The sequence below is a fragment of the Erythrolamprus reginae genome, chromosome 11, assembly GCF_031021105.1.
Source record: "Erythrolamprus reginae isolate rEryReg1 chromosome 11, rEryReg1.hap1, whole genome shotgun sequence".
Classification (NCBI taxonomy): Eukaryota; Metazoa; Chordata; class Lepidosauria; order Squamata; family Dipsadidae; genus Erythrolamprus; species Erythrolamprus reginae.
In genome coordinates this window covers 13,489,669-13,511,016 of record NC_091960.1, presented here as the reverse complement: position 1 = coordinate 13,511,016, position 21,348 = coordinate 13,489,669, and the positions used below count along the sequence as shown (strand labels likewise).

The 21,348-nt window shown below is 44.9% G+C and overlaps 1 long non-coding RNA gene across 1 annotated transcript; it reads left to right on the top strand.

Annotated features, from left to right (window-relative positions):
* The first annotated feature begins 11,198 nt into the window (after nt 1-11,198).
* Nucleotides 11,199-21,053, top strand: LOC139174242 (uncharacterized). The gene is made up of 3 exons (XR_011560331.1): nt 11,199-11,421; nt 16,642-16,728; nt 20,896-21,053. It is a non-coding gene; the product is annotated as an uncharacterized lncRNA (long non-coding RNA).
* Nucleotides 21,054-21,348: the final 295 nt, after the last annotated feature.

Below are 21,348 nucleotides of genomic sequence, written 5' to 3'. Positions count from 1 at the left end.
GGGGAGAGAGAGAAAGAGAGGGAGAAAGAGAGGGAAAGGGGGGAGAGATAGCAAGAGAGGGAGAGAGAAAGAGAGAGGGAAAGGGGGAGAGAGGGGGGAGAGAAAGAGAAGATAAAGGAAGAGGAGAGAGAGAAAGGAAGAGAAAGAAAGAAAGAGGGATAGAAAGAGAGAGAGAGTGAGAGATGCTCAGTGAGCCTTTCTTTGAAGTTGCCTTTCTTTCTTTCTTTCTTTCTTTCTTTCTTTCTTTCTTTCTTTCTTTCTTTCTTTCTTGCTCTTTTTCTTTCTCTCTTTTACCTTTCCTTCCTCTATTTCTTTTCTTTCTCCTTCCTACCTTCTTCCCTCCCTCCCTCCAGTCCTTCCTCTCTTACTCTCCCCTTTCATAAGTTTCCTTGCTTCCTTCCTCTGTTCCTGTCCCTTCCCTCTTTCCTTCTTTCTTCCTTCCTTCCTTCCTTTCCTCCCTTCCTTTCCTCCCTCCATTTCTTGCTTTCCTTTTCCTTCCTCCCTTCTTTCCTCCCTCATTCCCTTCTTTCACTCCTTCCTCTCTTACTCTCCCCTTTCACACCTTTCTTTGCTTCTTTGCACCCTTCTTCTGTTCCTGTACCTTCCCTCTTTCCTTCCTTCCTTCCCACCCTCCGTCCATTCATTCACCCATTCCTCTCTTGATCGCCCCTTTTACGGCGCCGCTGACAGCTAGCTCCCCCCCCCCCCACCGGGCCATGGAAAACTGGTCTAGTTGAAAGCCGGTCCCTGGTGCAAAAAAGGTTGGGGACCTCTGCTGTAAAGAAACCTAGAGGCTACTTTTTATATCTTTTTCCTTACCCTTGTTCCTTTCTTTTTCTTCTATTTATCTATTCATTACTTTTCTTTACTCTTTATTTTTCTTAAATTTAATTTCACTTCTATTGCTGTATAAAACTCATCAATAAAAATTATACACATTACACGTGTGTGTGTGTGTGTTTCTTTGTTGTTTGTTTGTTTGTTTGATGGCTGACATCCTATACAGTGGTACCTCTACCTACAAATGCCTCTACTTACAAACTTTTCTAGATAAAAAACGGGTGTTCATGATTTTTTTGCCTCTTCTCAAGAACCATTTTCCACTTACAAACCCAAGCCTCCGAAACTGTAACTGGAAAAGGCAGGAAGAAGCCTCCGTGGGGCTTCTCTAGGAATTTCCTGGGAGGAAACAGGGCCGGAAAAGTCGGGGAGAAGCCTCCGTGGGGCCTCTCTAGGAATCTCCTGGGAAGAAACAGACCCTCCACCCTCCCTGTGGTTTCCCCAATCTCACACATTATTTGCTTTTACATTGATTCCTATGTGAAAAATTGCTTCTTACAAACATTTTTTACTTAAGAACCTGGTCACGGAATGAATTAAGTTCGTAAGTAGAGGCACCACTGTATATATATCAATCTTACATGTGAAAAGACCTGAATATGCCAAGACCTACCTACCTACCTACATACATACATAGATACATATTTGTGCTGATAGTGAAAAGAAAGGGAGTCTAGTAAAGATCTATTTCGAGCTTGTTATGCTCTTGTCAGCTAGACATACCCTTACTGGGATTTGAACTTGTAGCCTTCTGAATATAAGGCAGGATATTAACCTCAAAGCTACAGGCTCACCTCTGAATCAGCTTTTACCAGGGAAGAATCATATGATTGTTTTCTGTCCAAATCACCCTGGTATCTTAAAGTTAATATCCTGCCTTGCATGCAGAAGGCCACAAGTTCAAATCCCAGTAAGGGTATGTCTAGCTAACGAGAGCATAACAAGCTCAAAATAAATCTATACTTGGCTCTCTTTCTTTTCACTATAGCAAAAATATGTAACCATGTAAATTATAGTTGTCAACTATTAAAAAAAATATTTGCCTTGAAATGGCCCCTGCGAAGGGCCGAGAGGCAAAAGGAAAGCAAAGTTGCTTCCTCCCATATTTGGGGATACCAGGGTGATACCAGAAAACAACCATATATATATATGGTTAAATATTTTTTCTGAAAAGGAAGGGAGCCTGTTAGAGATCCATTTTGATCTTGCTATGGTCTCATCAGCCCGTATGTATGTATGTATGTATGTATGTATGTATGTATGTATGTATGTATGTATGTGTTGTGGTTGCCTCTGGCCCAGCTCCTGCCCCAGGGAATGGGGAGGTGGATGCAGGGGAAACTTCAACATGTCACAGGCCTGTGTTATTGCCGACAGAATCAGTTCAGAGTTTAGTTTCCTTGGACGAAGAAGAAGGTGGGAGTGACTCGGCAGAGGAGGGCTTGGCACACAGCCCAGGCAGTCAATCTCCATTATCTTCCTTTGATTCAGATGATGAAGTTTTGGACCCACGCAAGCACAGAATTATGCGTAGAAGAGACCAAGTAAGAACATATTACAGGAAATAAGGGAGGCCACCTGTGTTTGGGTGGGGCTCCAGTAATTAGGGCTGCTGCTATAAATAGCAGCATGTGGGTTTGGCCATTGTGGAAGAATATCTGATCGCAGTTTGTCAGGAATCCTGTGTCTTCTGGACTTTGTTGCTTTTTCATGCCTTGGAAAACAAAGCAGAGCAACGTGTGTGTGTGTGTGTGTCTCACTTCGTTGGAAAAAGAAGGGGTGTGAATTTTCTTCACAGATGCTAGCTAAGTACTTAATGACTGCTTAAGGGTAATTGTACAGAGTACCCGGTTGTTTTGGGACGAGTGCTCTTTGCCATACAAAAAGAGTGCTTTGTTTATTTTGCATTTTGTGATAAAGAACATTGTTTTGAATTTTCAAACGTGTGTGTGTCTGAAATTTGTATCCTTGAATTTTCGGGAGGCTTCTATCAGAGAGCCCGGCAGAACAGTATGTATGTATGTATGTATGTATGTATGTACTTATGTATCTATGTATGTAAATCTCATACACACACACACACACACATACACAAAGGATGTCAGCCCTCAAATAAAAACAGGAGAAGGGCGGTAATGGGGAAAAATGTGATGACACATTCAAAACCATGAGACAAAGATATCATGCTAACGCAGGCTTCAATTCCCCACCCTCTTCTTTAAAAAAGCCTGGGCTTGTGTGATTGTGCAACAATGCACTAGAAGAAGAAAAAACAAAACTGAAAAAAAAAGACACTAATTCCTAACGCGGAAGCAACATGAGGCCCGACACACTCATTCTTTTTGTATCCTTAACTCCACATTTCAGAAAGTACTAAAGTCACGATGCTCCAAGAACAGTAGTTTACAAGCAGGTCCCCCGCCTGCCCTCCGCGCCCGCCTGAAGAAAATTATTATTATTCTAATTATCCCAGTCATTATTGGTAGCCCTCCCTTCCGCGGTGCAGCTGCTTTGGCCCACTCTGCCGTCTTTTTTTTCCCTCCCCCTTTCTTTCATTTATTTTTGCAAAAATAAAAGCGCAAGTTCTCTTGAAAATGACAATGCGGGGAAAATGAGTACTGTCGATAGATCCGCTAGAATTAACATTTCTAAAGGAGAAGCAAGACAAAAGGAAAGGCTGGTGATGAGGAAGGAAATGAAATGGAAAGAACGTCCTTCCCATTATCCAAGGGACAATATGGGATGGGAGCTGCCGGGGCCTCTTCGTTAAGGAGAAAAGAATAAGTAGGCTCCAGGCTGTCATCCACCATTTCTCCAGGAATAATTTTTATCCGCGTCAGATTAGAAATGCAGATTGGCACCGAGCTTCCTTCCTGAGAGGCAAGAGGCGAAGCCTTCTGTTGGAGCAGTTTTTAACAAGACTCTTTCTCTCTCTCTCTCCCAAATAAAGCCACAAAGGACACTCAATCTGGCAATAAACGACAGAAGCCTAGCGTTGGTTGGAAGGAGCTCTTGAGGTCATTAAGTCCCACCCTCGGTTTAGCCCAGGGTCCAGAGATGGCTGTTTTAGCCTCCCAGAAGCGGCCACAGAAGGAAGGTACAGTGATACCTTGTTTTACAAACTTAATTGGTTCCGGGACAAGGTTCTTAAGGTGAAAAGTTTGTAAGACGAAACAATGTTTCCCATAGGAATCAATGGAAAAGCGATTAATGCGTGCAAGCCCAAAATTCACCCCTTTTGCCAGCCAAAGCGCCCGTTTTTGTGCTGCTGGGATTCACCTGAGGTTCCCCTCCATAGGAAACCCCACCTCTGGACTTCGGTGTTTTTGCGATGCTGCAGGGGAATCCCAGCATTGCAAAAACAAGTGCTTTGCTGTCAACGGAAGTCTGGAGGTGGGGTTTCCCATGGAGAGGAGCCTCAGGGGAATCCCAGCAACTCAAAAACGGGTGTTTCGCTGGCAACGGAAGTCTGGAGGCGAGTCATCCCAGCGGGGGCGGTGGGTTTGTAAGGTGAAAATAGTTTGTAAGAAGAGGCAAAAAAATCTTAAACCCCGGGTTTGTATCTCGAAAAGTTTGTATGACGAGGCGTTTGTAAGATAAGGTATCACTGTATTTCAAGGAAGATACATTCGGAAATCAGTAATCTACAGATCAGAAAACAGAATAACAGTTATCGAAGCGTTGAACTGATTACCGGACTCAATTGTGTCAACCCCTAACCCCCAACATTTCTCCCTTAGACTCTCCATGATTGACCTCTCCAGGTTCCTAAGAGGCCAGTAAGGGGCGTACATAAGTGCACTGGTGTGCCTTTCGTCCCCTGTCCAATTGTCTTTCCTTTCTCTCACTTATCATATATATTTTCTTTCTTTCATATATCCTCTCCTCTAAGTTCACTTTTACCCTTATATATATTACTACATGTCTATTTTTCTTGCTATGTATTGGACAAATGAATAAAATAAATAAGAACAAAAATGCTTCTATTTCAGACACTTTATGTGATAGAGCAAAACTAAGCATATTTTTGGAATCAGCACATCAAACTCCATAAAACAGATATCTTACTTTTGCTGATGATTTTTTTTGTGTTGACCAGTGTAATAAAGGTAGGATTTTTTAAACAAAAACTGTCTTTTTTTTTCCTTTGAAGATGTTTTGCTCTTTATCCAAGAAGTAAGACGTCTTCAAAGAAAAAACAATACAGTCTGCATTGGCTGCCAATTGGTTTCCGGACTCAATTCAAACTGTTGGTTATGACCTATAAAGCCCTACATGGCATCAGACCAGATTACTTGCAGGACCGAACTACTGCCACATGAATCCCAGCGACCAGTTAGGTCCCATAGAGTCGGCCGTCTCCAGGTCCTGTCAACTAGACAATGTGGTTTGGCAGGACCTAGGGGAAGAGCCTTCTCTGTGGGGGGCCCGGCCCTCTGGAATCAGCTTTCCCAGAGATTTGTACTGCCTCCACCCTCCTCGCCTTTTGTAAGAGTCTTAAGACTCATTTATGTCATCAGGCTTGGGCCGATTAGATCTTAGTCCCTGGCCATTGAATGATTGTATGATTGTTGTACGAATGGGTATGATTGATTTTTAATTTAATTAGGGATTTTAGATTGCTTTATCATTTTAATTTAATTAGATTTATTTTATTGTAATTTACTGTTTTTTATATACACTGCTCAAAAAAATAAAGGGAACACTTAAACAACACAATATAAATCCAAGTAAATCAAACTTCGGTGAAATCAAACTGTCCACTTAAGAAGCAACACTGATTGACAATCAACTTTGTCAATCAGAACAAAGTATTCAATGAGAATGTTTCATTCATTCAGATCTAGGATGTGTTATTTGAGTGTTCCCCTTATTTTTTCGAGCAGTATATGTTGTAAGCCACCCCGAGTCTTTGGTGAGGGATGGCATAGAAATCCAATGAATGAATGAATGAATGAATGAATGAATGAATGAATGAATGAATGAATTTATTAATCCGACTTCTATGTCGCCCAATCCCGAAGGACTCAGGGCAGTTTACAACAGTATAAAATACAAAAACAGTAAAGAAGAAGTCAAATATAGAATATGAACTATAAAGCCATAATTTAAAGCCATAATAAACTAACCATATAATACCAAATACAGTGATCCCTCGATTATCGCGAGGGTTCCGTTCCAAGACCCCTCGATTTTTCACGATGTAGGGTTGCGGAAGTAAAAACACCATCTGCGCATGCGCGCCCTTTTTCCATGGCCGCGCATGCGCAGATGGTGGAGTTTGCGTGGGCGGCGGGGAAACCCGGATCTTCGTCTGCTCGCTGCTGCTGCGGCCGCCCAGCAGCTGATCTGCTCGGCGGCAGCAGCGAGGAGCCGAATCGGGCTTTCCCCTTTGCGTGGGCGGCGGGGAAACCCGGATCTTCGTCTGCTTGCTGCTGCTGCAGCAGCAGCGAGCAGACGAAGATCGGGGTTTCCCCGCCGCCCACGCAAAGGGGAAAGCCCGGCTCCTCGCTGATGCCCCCGCTCGTCCGCCCGCCCGCCCGCCGCCCGCCAGCAAGAGGGGGAGAGATAGAGAAAGAGAGAGAAGGAAAGAAAGAGATGAGAGAGGGAGGAAGAGAGTGTGAGAGAGGAAGAAGCAAGATAGAGAAAGAGAGAGAGAAAGAAAGATGAGAAAGGAAGGAAGAGAGTGACGTCATCGGGTGGGAAAAATCGCGATATAGCGTTTCGCGAAGATCGAGATCGTGAAAATCGAGGGATCACTGTAATAAAGTCCAGTCGCCTCCTGAAAAAAGTACTTTGGGGACAATCATAGCCTGGATGATCAAGAATGTCTATAGTCGCTCAAAAAAAGAAGGAACTCCAGTCCATTCATTGCATATAAAATTCTTACACTCGTTGTATGGTAGACAACAAGCATATCTGCCTGCCTGCCTGCCTATCTACCTACATACTTTGTTTCTTTGAAAATACAACCAAGTCTTATTTTTGTTTCACCCCCCCGAAAAAAATGGCTGGGCCTTCTTTTCAAAGGTGTCTTATTTTCCCAGTGGTGGCAAAACATTTTCCCCCCAGGTGCCGAAACAGCGTGCGCGTATGCTATTGCACATGCACGAGTGCCCACACCCATAATTCAATGCCTGGGGAGAGCAAAAATAGCTTCCCTCACCACTACCCCCGAGGCCATCTGGAGACTGGAAATGGCCTGTTTCCCAACTTTTGGTGGCCCAGCAGGCTTGTGTTTTAACCTCCCCAGGCTCCAAAGGCTTCATTGGAGTCAAGGGAGGGTAAAAATTTATTTATTTATTTATTATTTATTTATTTATTACTTAGATTTGTATGCCGCCCCTCTCCGAAGACTCGGGGCGGCTCACAACATGTAGAAACAAATCATAAGCAATCAGACAAATTTAAAATATTTAAATATTTAAAAACCCCATATGCTAACAGTCACACACACAGACATACCATGCATAAATTAAACGTGCCCAGGGGGAGATGTTTCAGTTCCCCCATGCCTGACGGCAAAGGTGGGTTTTAAGGAGTTTATGCCCACTCCCATCCCCTCGGAGGCTCTCTGGAAGCCAGAAAAGCCCTCCCAGAGCTTCTGTGTGACCCAAAAATTAGCTGGCCAGCACACACATGCATGTTGGAGCTAAGCTAGGACAACAGCTTGCGTGCCAGCAAATATGGCTCCGCGTGCCACCTGTGGCCCCCGTGCCATAGGTTCGCCATCACTGACTTAATCACTTCTTTCATGGCTGAAAATCGCAAGCGATGAGACCCATGCGCCTCGCTTCCCCTTGTCTACCTGTAATGGTTACTCCAGCTACCAGTTGCTGTCTACCAGAAAAAGTCTGCCGTCGTCCACTCTGGCAAATCTGGCCATGCATGCACTTCAATAGGACCAAATTTTAGGAGTAGGGCTTAATTTTAACACATGTACACAAAACAGTGCTGGCCTTCTTTTGGGGGTGGGTTGTGTTTTCAGAGTATCCAAATAGAGTACCTACCCAGTGAAAAGCTACCAAAATTTTTACTACCACACTGTGGGTGTGGCTTATGAAGGATGCCCTACATTTTCTTTCAATATCTTTCAGTGCAAATTGGGTGCTCTGGGGTGGAGCTCCATTTTCGCTACCCCCATTGCGTTCCCCCCATCCAGGCAGCAGCCCATCCCTGTACCTACCTACCTTACCTATCTACCTGCCTACCTATATATCATCTTTCATCTATGTATATACCTACTACCTACCTACCTACCTACCTACCTATCTATTATCTATCCATCCATCCATCCATCCGTCCGTCCGTCCATCCATCCATCCATCCATCCATCCATCCATCCATCCATCCATCCATCCATCTATCTATCTATCTATCTATCTATCTATCTATCTATCGATTGTCATCTATCTATTATCTATCCATCCATCCATCTATCATCATCTATCTATTGCCAGAGTTCCAAATAACAAACCCAAAGCAATCAAAACTCTGAGGCTTAGCACTCCCTCAAAGCACAACTTCATTAGGAATGTCATATTGGCACAGCTGGTGAAAACCCAACTCTGAAGGACCCGGGGTTTCCCTCACCCAAATCAAAACCCAAAGTTCCTGTCGCCGGGTCACACGTCTATCACATGGTCCAATCATATTGCAGTCCCAATTCCGGCTGGCTTTTGTCCACGCCCCTCCAACATCTGATAGCACATCCTTGGCTCCTATAGAAAAGAATGCTATTTTGGCTTACACATCCCCCCCCCGCTATTTCTATTCTCCCCCCCTCACATTATCACAGGTCCACCTGGCCTTGCTGCGGCAGCCCTGAAGATGCTCCCAAAATGGTTTTCAGGGCTGACATCTATCATTTTATATCTATCATGTCCAGAGAAAACATGCCATCCTTGATGCTATTGGTGCGCCTTCCGAGGCTGTTGCGGGTGCACCTGTGCCTGCGCGCCCGTCAACGTGAGATTTGGCTGCTGCGCATGTACAGCAAGTAAACTCTTGTGTGAGGACGTGCACAAAAGTGAGATTTTGTCAATTTTCGCTGATGTTTTTGCTTCCGCGCATGCGCAGAAGCAAAAAAATAGCTGAAAATCATTGAAATCTCAGTTGCACGAGAGTCTTCACACAAGATTTCACTTGCTGTGCATGCGCAGCAGCCAAATCTTGCACGGGGTGCATGTGAGCATGTCAGGGGCGCATAGCTGTGCACACATCTCCAAAATCGCTACCAGAACATAGCACCTTAACATCCCAGTAGCAGGCCTTCACTGATCATGTCTCTATCATCTATCCATGACCACCTAACCTCAGAACCACTCTGGGCAGTATGCCCAAAAATGGAGGTTGGTAGGCATGGCACAGAACTCTGAAGCCAACAACTCATACATTGGAATTTTCTAGGTCAGTGATGTCGAACCTTTTTTTCCTCGGGTGCCAAAAGAGCATGCCTGTGTGCTATCGCGCATGCGTGAATGCCCACACCCATAATGCAATGCCTGGGCAGGGGGAAAACAGCTTCCCGCACCCCCTGGAAGCCCTTTGGAGGCTGGAAAGGGCCTGTTTCCAAACTTCTGATGGGCCCAGTAGGCTCATGTTTTACCCTCCCCAGGCTCCAAAGGCTTCTCTGAAGCTCGAAGGGTAAAAATGATCTGCCCATCCCTCCGAAGGCTCTCTGGAAGCTAAAAACGCCCTCCCAGAGCCTCTGTGAGAGCCAAAAATCAGCTGGCCGGCACACCCATGCATGTTAGAATGGAGGTAGGACAATGGCTCACCTACCAGGAGATATAGCCCCGCGTGCCACCTGTGGCACCCGTACCATAGGTTTGCCATCACTGTTCTAGGTGAATTACACTAAGCTTACGTTACCCAATAGCTTTGTTTTTCTCCTCTTACAATAACCTTGCAATCAATTAAGAGCCAGGGTGGCACAGCAGGTAGAGTGCTGTACTGCAGGCCACTGAAGCTGGCTGTAGATTTGTAGGTCAGCGGTTCAAATCTCATCACCGTCTCAGCCTTCCATCCTTCCGAGGGGGGTAAAATGAGGACCCAGATTGTTGGGGGCAATAGGCGGGCTCTGTTTTAAAAAAGTGCTATTGCTAACATGATGTACACCGCCCTGAGTCTAAGGAGAAGGGCGGCATAAAAATTGAATGAATAAATGAACGAACAAACAAATAAATCATCCTAAAGGAGGCATGACCATGCAGATTTTGTGATGGCCTATTGCTTGAATGACAATGTGGCACTCATTGGCAGTGGCAATGTTTGAGTGACCTGTTTCCAATCACTTTTGGATTTAGCTGGCAGAGATATGACTTCCAGATAACTTTGAATCCTAAATCACACATTTAAGTGGAGGGTGTTGTTGTTTTTTTCTTGCATGACATTTCCAGAGAATTTCCTTATGTGACACGTCTACTTGAAAACACATATCCAGTGCAGAGAAGCCTACACCCTTCCTTGGAAATTGGCTACAGGGCCAAAAATGTTCTTGCTCTTGAGACGTTTTTCCGAACATTCATTTGGCATCATTGTTCCTGCATCTTAAATAGAAGTCCAAGTCTTTTATAAGCACCGTTTTTGGCAGGAATCTTCTCCTGGTTTCTTCTCTTCTCTTCTCCTCTCCTCTCCTCTCCCTTCCCCTCCCCTTAAGGAAAAATTTCCTGACAGTTAGAACAATTAACCAGTGGAACAGCTTGCCTCCAGAAGTTGTGAATATTTATTTATTATTTATTTATTATTTCAATTTTTATGCCGCCCTTCTCCTTAGACTCAGGGCGGCTTACAACATGTTAGCAATAGCACTTTTTAACAAAGGCAGCCTATCGCCCCCACAATCTGGGTCCTCATTTTACCCACCTCGGAAGGATGGAAGGCTGAGTCAACCTTGAGCCGGTGATGAGATTTGAACCGCTGACCTTCAGATCTACAGTCAGCTTCAGTGGCCTGCAGTACAGCACTCTACCTGCTGCGCCACCCCGGTTGCTCCAACACTGGAAGTTTTTAAGAAGATGCTGGATAACCATTTGTCTGAAGTAGTGTAGGGTTTCCTGCTTAAGCACGGGGTTGGACTAGAAGACCTCCAAGGTCCCTCCCAGCTCTGCTTCTGTTGTTGTTGTTGTTGTTGTTCATGAAAACTGACTGGATAACTTTGGGCCAATCGCCAGGAAACTGTGAGTTCTAATTGCATTACTAGGGGTAGGCAAAGTTGGCTCTTCTATGACATGTGGACTTCAACTCCCAGAATTCCTGAGCTAGCATGATTGTCTCAGGAATCCTGGGAGTTGAAGTCCACAAGTCATAGAAGAGCCAACTTAGCTTACCTCTGCGGCTTAGGCATGAAAGTTGGCTGGTTGACTTTGGGCCAATCACCAGGAGACTGGGAGTTCTAATCCTGCTTTAGGCATAAAAGCCAGCTGGGTGACTTTGGGCCAATCACTAGGGGACTCAGAGTTCTATTCCCGCCTTAGGCATGAAAGCTGGCTGGGTAACTTTGGATCAGTCTCTCTCCCTCAACCCAACAAACCACATAGGACTGTTGTTGTGGGGAAAAAGAGAAAGAAGGAGTATGAGGTATGTATGAGTTTATTTATAAAAATAACACAGGTCTGCAAAAAGTATTTTTTGTAATTATCACAGTTGACCTTGTATGTTTCTGAATCATTTTTTGTTCTGATCTAAAAAATGTATATACCATATTTTTCGGAGTATAAGACGCACCAGAATATAAGATGCACCTTAGTTTTGGGGGAGGAAATAGGGGGGTGGGAATCTGCTTACCAAGTATTCATCTGACTTGTGTCCTTAGTCTGGTCAGTTTCAGCACATTATTTTATCCTCACCTTATTTGGAGAGAGTAACAGTGAAAGAGCTTGCAAGCCAGTAAGAGCTGGGAACATTGTTAGAACCTGGTTAGGGCTGGAAAGAAAAAATTATTTCATTGCAAGTAGAGCAATGAAAACAAAACCCTGCAAAGACTTAGGGCTTGGAAAACATTCTTCGAAAAGAGTAACAATGAAAGACTTTGCAAGCCAATAAAAGCTGGAACATGGTTAGCACCTGGTTAGGGCTGGAAAGAAACCATTTGGAGCAAGTAGAAAAAATTTAAAAAACTCTACAAAGACAAGGTTTGGAAAACATTATTCACAGAGAGTAATAGTGAAAGAGCTTGCAAGCGGTAAGACCTGGGGACATGGTTAGCACCTGGTTAGGGCTGGAAAGAAACCATTTGGAGCAAGTAGAAAAATAAAATAAAACCCTACAAAGACAAGGTTTGGAAAACATTATTCACAGAGAGTAACAGTGAAAGAGCTTGCAAGCGGTAAGACCTGGGAACATGGTTAGCACATGGTTAGGGCTGGAAAGAAACCATTTGGAGCAAGTAGAAAAAATTTAAAAACTCTACAAAGACAAGGTTTGGAAAACATTATTCACAGAGAGTAATAGTGAAAGAGCTTGCAAGCGGTAAGACCTGGGGACATGGTTAGCACCTGGTTAGGGCTGGAAAGAAACCATTTGGAGCAAGTAGAAAAATAAAATAAAACCCTACAAAGACAAGGTTTGGAAAACATTATTCACAGAGAGTAACAGTGAAAGAGCTTGCAAGCGGGTAAGAGATTAGAACTGCCCCCACCCTCCTTGCCTTTCGTAAACTCCTTAAAAACCCACCTCTGTCGTCAAGCGTGGTGGAACTGAGACATCTCCCCCTGCCTATGTAGTTTTAGTGCATGATATGACTGTATGTATGTTTTTATATTGGGGTTCCTTGTTTTTAGATTTTTTAAATGTACAATTGCTATTTTAGATTTTAAATTATTAGATTTGTCAATATATATTGTTTTTTATCACTGTTGTGAGCCGCCCCGAGTCTGCGGAGAGGGACGGCATACAAATCTAATAAATAATAATAATAATAATAATAATAATAATAATAATTGTTAGCACCTGGTTAAGGCTGGAAAGAAACTTACTTGGAGCAAGTTAGAGCAATGGAAAAAACTCTGCAAAGACTTAGGGCTTGGAAAATGTTCTTCACAAACAGTAACAATGAAAGAACCTGCAAGATAACAGCTGGAAAGATTGTTAGCACTTAGGGCTGATGGAAAAAAGCTTCAGAAAAAAATTCAAGTATAAGATGCACCTGAATTTGAAGCCTCTTTTAGGGAGAAAAAAAGATGTGTCTTATACTCTGAAAAATACGGTAGTTTTTCTGTAGCAGGTATACTTTCCACGCAGCAGCATCATTATTATAAGGTATAAGAAATATACTCGCAACATTCAGAAAACAGTCATCTACAGATCAGAAAACATAATAACAAAAATGCTTCTATATCAGACACTTTGTGATAGAGCAAAACTAAGCATATTTTTGGAATCAGCACATCAAACTCCATAAAACAGACATATTACTTTTGCTGATAATTTTTTTTGTGTTGACCAGTGTAATAAAGATAGGATTTTTTTAAAAAACCACTGTCTTTTTTTTTTCTTTGAAGATGTTTTGCTCTTTAAACAAGATCTAATATTGCCCACAGGATCATATGCTGCAACGTCCTGCCTGTTGGCGACTACTTCAGCTTCAACCACAACAACACAAGAGCACACAACAGATTTAAACTTAATATTAACCTCTCCAAACTTGACTGTAAAAAATATGACTTCAGTAACCGAGTTGTCGAAGCATGGAACTCATTACCGGACTCCATAGTGTTATCCCCAAACCCCCAACACTTTACCCTTAGATTATCTACGGTTGACCTATCCAGATTCCTAAGAGGTCAGTAAGGGGCGAGTACAAATGCACTAGAGTGCCTTCCGTTCCCTGTCCTATTGCTCTCCTATATCTCCTATACCTTTCTTATATTCCTATATCTCTTCTTCTATTCTTTCATTGATACGTTCTATTACTATATCTTCTATTATTTCTCAGATATATTTTACTATGAGTATCTCCTCTATAGCCTTCATCATGTATTTTACTATATGTGTATATAGATATATATACCCACTAAAACCCTCATTGTGTATTGGACAAAATAAATAAATAAATAAATAAAAAAGTATTAGCCCTAGATTGAACAAAGGCAGAGTCTGCCTCGATTTGACAAGCCTTCCATTGACCCAATTAGCCTCTGAAACAACAAACAGAATGAAGTATCTCCAAGTCTCCAGCTTCTTCAACAAATCCATCTGCATTTGACACCAGAGCCCCGGGATACGTTTCTAGGCAGATGGCTTTCTCCTTGCTCTTTTTGTTTCCCTTGTTCGTGGGATGGCAGCCTGCCATCCTCTGACCTCATTAGCTTGCCTTTAGTTGCCCTTCCTCCCCATGCTCCAATGCTGGGTGTGTGCTAATTACAACGCAAAACTGTCTACAGGAATTTGTTCAGAAAACATCCCAAACTTCGGCCCCTTTGCAGAGAAATTCTTGGTGGGGGGGTGGGTTAGAAAAGCATACAACAGATCATGGATATGGGTAGACAGTGGCAGCTGTGCCCACAGATAAGCAATAAAGGTGAAGGTGTTTTATAAATTAGAGATGGAGAATAATAATAATTAATAATAATAATAATAATAATTTATTAGATTTGTATGCCGCCCCTCTCCGAAGGCTCGGGGCGGCTCACAACAATAATCAAGACAATATAACATTGCAACAAATCTAATATTAAAAGAGGACAATATATAAAACCCCAACAATTAAAAACCATGCAACACATACATACCAAAAAGATAAAATATAAAAGCCTAGGGGAGGTGTCTCAGTTCCTCCATGCCTGGCGATGTAGGTGGGTCTTGAGTAATTTACGAAAGACAAGGAGGATGGGGGCCGTTCTAATCTCCGGGGGGAGTTGATTCCAGAGGGGCGGGGCCACCACAGAGAAGGCTCTTCCCCTGGGGCCCACCAAACGACATTGTTTGGTCGACGGGACCCGGAGAAGGCCAACTCTGTGGAACCTTATTGGCCGCTGGGATTTGTGTGGTAGAAGGCGGTTCCAGAGGTATTCTGGTCCACTGCCATGTAGGGCTTTAAAGGTCATTACCAACACTTTGAATTGTGGCCGGAAACTGATCGGCAGCCAGTGCAGGCCACGGAGTGTTGTGGAAACGTGGGCGAATCTGGGAAGCCCCACAATAGCTCTCGCGGCCTCATTCTGCACGATCTGAAGTTTCCGAACACTTTTCAAAGGTAGCCCCATGTAGAGAGTGTTGCAGTATGAGGGCATGAACGACTGTGAGCAATGACTCCCTGTCCAAGTAGGAGAAATTAAAACAGCTCCATATATTTTGTTTTGTTTCGTTTTGAGGTATCTGTGAGACATCTATAATACTTAAGAGGGTCACCCAGAAAGTAATGCACTACATTTTTTCCCCCTTCAACAATTATTTATTGAACAGAATGAAACTTATACACAAGAAAGAATTTCCGCGAAGTAGAGATGCGGAAGTAAATACACTATTTTTGGCTATGAACAGTATCACAAGCCTTCCCTTAACACTTTAAACCCCTAAATTACAATTTCCCATTCCCTTAGCAACCATTTAGATTATTACTCACCATGTTTATTTATTAAAGTTTATTTTAAAAAATATTTATTAAAGGTGGACAAAAGTTTGGCAAGACATATGACATCATCGGGCATCGTGATATAGGGGGAAAAACTGCAAAGTATTTTTTAATTAATATTTTTGAAAAACCGTGGTATAGACTTTTCGCGAAGTTCGAACCCGCGAAAATCGAGGGAACACTGTACAATCCTTGGTTGTATAAAGAGAGGCACTGAATCAAAATCATGTTAAATATTAGTACCACTTTATAAATCCTTAGTAAGACCCCACCTGGAATACTACATCCTATTTTTGTCACCACATTTTTAAAAAAGATGTTGAGACTTTGGATAAAATTCAGGGAACAGCAATGAAGATGATTAAAGGCCCGGAGACAAAAACATATGAAGAACGGTTGAATGAATTGGGTATGGCTAATCTAGAGAAAAGACAGACTGGGGTGACATGATCGCAGTATTTCAGTATTTAAGGGACTGCCACAAAGAAGAGGGGGTCAACTTATTCTTCAAAGCACAAGAAGGCAAGACAAGAAGCAATGGGTGAAAACTAATCAAGGAGAGAAGCAACCTGAAATTAAGGAGAGCCTTCCTGTCAGTGAGACCACTTGATCAGTGAAACCACTTGCCTCCATAAACTGTCGGTGTTCCATCACTGGAGGTTTTTAAGAAAAGACTATCTGAAATGATATAGGGTCCTGCTTGAACAGGGGGTCTTTGGGGAGGGGGAGATAGTCTGAGGGGGGAGGGGGAGGAAGAGGAGGAGGAATAAGAAGAAGAGGAAGAATAATAATAATAATAAGAACAGAACTATTTATTGGGCAAGTGTGATTGGACACACAAGGAATTTGTCTTTGGGACATATGCTCTCAGTGGACGTAAAAGAAAAGATAGAAGGAGGAGGAGGAGGAGGAGGAGGAGGATAAAGAGAAGAAGGAGAAGAAGAAGGAGAAAGAGAAGAAGGAGAAGAAGGAGGAGAAGGAGAAGGAGAAGGAGAGAAGGAAGAGAAGGAGAAGGAGAAGAAGGAGGAGAAGAAGAAGAAGAAGAAGAAGAAGAAGAAGAAGAAGAAGAAGAAGAAGAAGAAGAAGAAGAAGCAGAAGAAGAAGAAGATAGGTGACAATTTATCATCCAAAACATTTGGAGGTGCTAAAGTTTTAATGTTAATCTACACTTAAATTATGCTAGGAATCTGTAAGTGATTAAAAAACCCTTCTGCTTTAATCCACAGATTGGTGAGCTCATGTAAACTTTTTGATGCCTTCAAGTCAGTCTTGACTTCTGGCAACTCCCTGGACAAGTCGTCCCAGTTTTCTTGGTAATGTATTCCCTCTTTTCCAAAAAATGTTGGAAATTTGTCTCCCCCCCCCAACCAATAAAGAAAAGAGGAGGGGTAATAACCCAAGCCTTGTTCTGCTTTCCTGCAGCCATTGGAGGTATCTTTAAAACAGCGGTGGGTTCTGACTTACTTCACTGCCGTTTCACTTCCTCAAGAGTGCCAACAATGGTGGCACCGAGATAGATGGTTTGGGGGCGTGTCCAGCCAATTTAGCGAGTAGCAGGAAATTCCCGTTACCGGTTCCACAGAGCCAGTCCGAACCAGCAGAAATCCACTCTCCTTTAAAACTATGGTCTGCTAACAGGTCTTCCATCATTACAATACAGTGGTACCTCAAGATACGAACCCCTCGTCTTACGAACAACTCGAGATACGAACCCGGGGTTCAGAAAAAAATTGCCTCTTCTTACGAACTTTTTTCGTGTTACGAATGCCAAACCCGAACTTCCAGGTTTGGGGTTCGGGAGGCTGCTGGGAAGCGCCCCAGCCCGGCTGTCACCTTTTAAAACAGCCGGGCGGCTTCCCAGCAGCCTCCCGAAGCCGAACGCCAAACCCGAACTTCCGCGTTCGGCGTTCGGAGGCTGCTGGGAAGCCCCGCCGCCCGGCTGTCACCTTTTAAAACAGCCTGGGGGCTTCTCGGCGGCCTCCCGAACGCCAAACCCGGAAGTTCGGGTTTGGCGTTCGGCGTTCGGGAGGTCGCTGAGAAGTCCCCAGGCTGTTTTAAAAGGTGACAGCCGCGCGGCAACGTTTTTTTGCGGGGGTTTTTTGGGGGTTGCACAGATTAATTGACTTTACATTGTTTCCTATGGGAAACAATGTTTCGTCTTACGAACCTTTCATCTTACGAACCTCCCCCTGGAACCAATTAGGTTCGTAAGACGAGGTATGACTGTATTCTGGGTTTTTAAAAGGACCTGCTGTAGGTATAAATAGAGATTATTGTTGATTAGGTATGCATATTTAAAATTATACTTTACTTTAGCAGAAGGGCTGTGATTGGGGGACTTGACCCATGTTCCTGCCTATTAAGTTGGCTCCAAAATGCTAACTGTTCTTCAATGGTTTTATGGACTCTACTTGTCTTTTTATTCTAATTCTTCATTGGATTGCATAGCCCTACAAAACAATGGAGGGGGTTATAGGAGAGAGGTGGATTTCAGCAGGTTCAAATCAGCCCTGGAGAACCAATAGTGAACATTTTGAGTAGTTTGGAGCAGTGTTTCCCAACCTTTTTTGAGCCGCGGCACAGTATTCACATTTACAAAATCCTGGGGAACATTGGGGGGGGGGGGGGTGTTTTAAAAAAAGTTTGGACAAAAAAATATCTCTCTTCCTCCCTTTCGCTCTATTTCTCTCTCTCTCTCCCTCTTTCTCTCTCTCCCTTCCTTCCTCTTTCTTTCCCCCTCTCTCTCCATCTCTCTTTGTTTCTCCCTTCCTTCCTCTCTTTTTCTCCCTCCTTCTCTCTCCCTCCATCCCTCCCTCTATGTCTTTCCCTCACCCTCCTTCCCCCCTCTTTCTCTCTCTCTCTTGCTTTCTCTCTCTCTCTTGCTGTCTTTTTCTCTCCCTCTCTCTCTCCCTCTCTCTTTCTCTCTCTTGCTATCACTCTTTTGCTTTCTCTCTTTCTCTCCCCCTCTCTCCCTCTTTCTCTCTCTCCCTCTCTTGCTATCTCTTTCTCTCTCTTTCTCTCCCCCCTCTCTCCCTCTCTTTCTCTCTCTCCCTCCCTTGCTATCTCTTTCTCTCCCCCTCTCCCCCTCTCTTGCTCTCTCTTTCTCTCCCCCCTCTCTTCCTCTCTCTCCCTCTCTTGCTATCTCTTTCCCTCTTTCTCTCCCCCCTCTCTCCCTCTCTTTCTCTCTCTCCCTCTCTTGCTATCTCTTTCTCTCTCTTTCTATCCCCCCTCTCCCTCTCTCTTTCTCTCTCTCCCTCTCTTGCTATCTCTTTCTCTCTCTTTCTCTCCCCCCTCTCTCTTTCTCTCAGCAGCGGCATTGGGCGGAGCTCCGGAATGGAGGCACCGACCGGCGGCGGCTGGACATTTTGCTGTAGCCATGGGGCGACGGCAGGGTGATCAGCTGTGAGGGGGAGCTCCGGAAGGGAGGCACAGACGGCGGCGGCTAAACGTGTTGCTAGACGCCGTACATATCTAGCGCTGGGCATGGACGTGGGGCTGCGTCCATGCCCAGCGCTAGATATGTACGGCGTCTAGCAACACGTTTAGCCGCCGCCGTCTGTGCCTCCCTTCCGGAGCTCCGCCTCACAGCTGATCACCCTGCCGTCGCCCCATGGCTACAGCAAAATGTCCAGCCGCCGCCGGTCGGTGCCTCCATTCCGGAGCTCCGCCTCACAGCTGGCCACCCCATACTGCCCGCTGCCGCCGCCATCACCCTCCCGCTGTGCGCCGCCCTCCCGCTGCTGCTGCCCTCCCACCAAGCCCCAAAGCTCACCCGCTGCCATCACCAGGGAAACTCCAGCCGGGCGGGGCGCTGCAGCTGCTGGAAAATTTGGAAGGCGCAAAGAAGGAAGCTCAGCTTCCAGTCTCACGACTTTTTGCTCTTCGCAAAAAGTTGCGAGACCAGAAGCTGAGCTTATTTCTTCGCGGCACACCTGACCATGTCTCGCGGCACACCAGTGTGCCGCGGCACACCGGTTGGGAAACACTGGTTTGGAGAACCAATAGCTGTAATTTTGAGCAGTTAAGAGAACTGGTAAATGCCACGTTCTGACTGGCCCTGCCCCCATTATTCTCTGCCTCCTGAGTCCCAGCTGAGTCCCCAGTATCCTTCTCCTGGAGTAGGAAAGGAGTGGAGATTTTGCAACATTCTTCCCCTGGAGTGGGGAGAGAATGGAGATTTCGCAGTATCCTTCCCCTGGAGTGGGGAGGGAATGGAGATTTTACAACATCCTTCCCCTGGAGTGGGGAGGGAATGGAGATTTTACAACATCCTTCCCCTGGAGTGGGGAGAGAATGGAGATTTCGCAGTATCCTTCCCTTGGAATGGGGAGGGAATGGAGAGTTTTGCAGTATCCTTCCCCTGGAGTGGGGAGAGAATGGAGATTTTACAACATCCTTCCCCTGGAGTGGCGTGAGAATGGGGATTTTGCAGTATCCTTCCCCTGGAGTGGGGAGAGAATGGAGATTTTACAACATCCTTCCCCTGGAGTGGCGTGAGAATGGGGATTTTGCAGTATCCTTCCCCTGGAGTGGGGAGAGAATGGAGATCTTACAACATCCTTCCCCTGGAGTGGGGAGAGAATGGAGATTTAGCAGTATCCTTCCCTTGGAATGGGGAGGGAATGGAGAGTTTTGCAGTATCCTTCCCCTGGAGTGGGGAGAGAATGGAGATTTTACAACATCCTTCCCCTGGAGTGGTGTGAGAATGGGGATTTTGCAGTATCCTTCCCCTGGAGTGGGGAGAGAATGGAGATTTTACAACATCCTTCCCCTGGAGTGGGGAGAGAATGGAGATTTAGCAGTATCCTTCCCTTGGAATGGGGAGGGAATGGAGAGTTTTGCAGTATCCTTCCCCTGGAGTGGGGAGAGAATGGAGATTTTACAACATCCTTCCCCTGGAGTGGGGAGAGAATGGAGATTTAGCAGTATCCTTCCCTTGGAGTGGGGAGGGAATGGAGAGTTTTGCAGTATCCTTCCCCAGGAGTGGCGTGAGAATGGGGATTTTGCAGTATCCTTCCCCAGGAGTGGGGAGAGAATGGAGATTTCGCAGTATCCTTCCCCTGGAGTGGGGAGAGAATGGAGATTTAGCATTATCCTTCCCTTGGAGTGGGGAGGGAATGGAGAGTTTTACAGTATCCTTCCCCTGGAATGGGGAGGGAATGGGCAGTTTGCAATATCCTTCCCTAGCCACGCCATGCCTACCAAGCCATGGCCGCAGAACCAGTGTAAACATATTTGAATCCCACCACTGATATAGGACTATCCTTGGTAACACAGAATGCTTAGCCACCCCAAGAGAGAAACCTGAAAAAGTTCTTCTGAGAAGAACCTTTGTCTCCACACGACAGCTACTGCCTCCCAAACCCAAACCTCTCATGACTTATTTAGAAATGCCATTTCCACGGCAGGCTTTGCTGCAAAAGGGGGACACCACTTGGCAGACCTGTATTAAATTGTCTGGTTTTTTCCTCCCTACGTAGGTGTTTATATCGATATCTTAACCTTTATGGTGTGCTACCCGGTATTGCTGAGGTCATTAGAAGACAACTCTTCATCTAGGAAGATGCACTAGTCCTGAACTGTATTCTTTTGGAAAACTTTTTTAAACAGAAGCCTGGATGCTTGCAAAATTATTTTCTTGAAGCAAAAACTCTGCTAGATCAATACGCCCAAGATGACAAAAGAAGGGACAGAAACAAAAAAGCCTCAAATATCCTCCCCCGCTGCCTCCTCTGCTGCGTCCTCCGCCGCTGGCTCCTCCCCTGCTGGCTCCTCCCCTGCTGGCTCCTCCCCTGCTGGCTCCTCCTCCGCAGGCTCCTCCTCCGCTGGCTCCTCCTCCGCTGGCTCCTCCTCCGCTGGCTCCTCCCCTGCTGGCTCCTCCTCCGCTGGCTCCTCCTCTGCTGGCTCCTCCTCTGCTGGCTCATCCCCTGCTG